Below are 1,285 nucleotides of genomic sequence, written 5' to 3'. Positions count from 1 at the left end.
AAAGGATTCTTCAAGGTTCCCCAACCGCTGCTGTGAACTTGTGTTCCCCGCCATGGTTGAAAGAAACTATCATGCCGAGCATCTACTTGCCCCGCCGGATAAGGTTGCTCATTGTATCCTGCCCCGCATTGAGCAGCGAGGATGGAAGTTTCTTCTGAGAAAACCACAGGAGGTCAACCTCTCGTGGGTGGTAGAGTTATAGACTAACTACCATCTCCCCTCTCTTCAATCGGTATAAGTGCGTCAGAAGCAAGTCCTAATTTCAAAAGAGGCTATTCAGCAAGTTATTAATGTCCTACTGGTACCAAGTGAAATGGATGGCTACCAAGAGGGCTTACGTCAGCGAGAAGAGTTTCGGTTTGATTGGGACTCGATTCTTGGAGTCATTGCTGAACCAGAGACATTTTGGACCCAAGGTCGACTCCGGATGCGGCCCAAGTGCATTGACGCATGTTCCCTCACTGTAGAAGCTAGAGCTTGGGCCCATATCCTATCTCACTATGCGCTACCTAGCACCCACAAGTCGTCCTTCACGGCGGATCTCGCCTTGCTTGTTTGGTGTGTTCTCACGGAGAGACCGGTGAACATTCCACTTCTTATCAAGCAAGCGATGGGTCAAGTCCACGCCCGGGGTAATTTGCCATTTCCAGCATTAGTGTTTGATTTAGTTGCTGCTGCGGGTATTTCTTGGGAAGCAATGGACACGAAGGCTATAATTCCGGCTAAGGGCGATGTTGTCCCAAGCGGAAAATACTTACAGCTTCCTATGAACAACCCAAGCCTTGACATAGCCCCACAGCCCACTATTCCTTCCACCTCATCGTCACCACCACGACAAAGATCCACCCATCAAAGGATAGAAGATCTACACCGGAAGATTGATAGATATGAGCGGCGCAACCAACGTCGGTACACTTACATCAAGAAGCTTTTGTGTTGTGTTACCCTTAGCATGGAGGAATCCGAAATATTCACCTCCAGCTCAAACCCAAGTGATGGGAGCTTTGATGAAGGGGATAGTGAAGGTTCCGGTCCCAACCGCCCTTTGCGCATTGTTGGTAGCACGGAGGACCGTGCTAAATTCTAAGTGTGGGGAAGTCGTTTGACCGATCTCCATGGGTAACAATCTCTTCCTTTCAACACCCATGGATTTATCTTTTGCGTAGTAGTTAGTACATTGCATGTGTAGTTAGTCTTGCTTATAAATACCCTTTGCATGATAGTTAGTCTCCATAGAGTTACTTGGTCAAAATAATGACTTCTTCCCCAAGAAACAGTATTTTCG

Source organism: Arachis hypogaea, chromosome 20 (genome assembly GCF_003086295.3).
Source record: "Arachis hypogaea cultivar Tifrunner chromosome 20, arahy.Tifrunner.gnm2.J5K5, whole genome shotgun sequence".
In the NCBI taxonomy this organism is placed as follows: Eukaryota; Viridiplantae; Streptophyta; class Magnoliopsida; order Fabales; family Fabaceae; genus Arachis; species Arachis hypogaea.
This window is presented reverse-complemented; position numbering follows the sequence as displayed.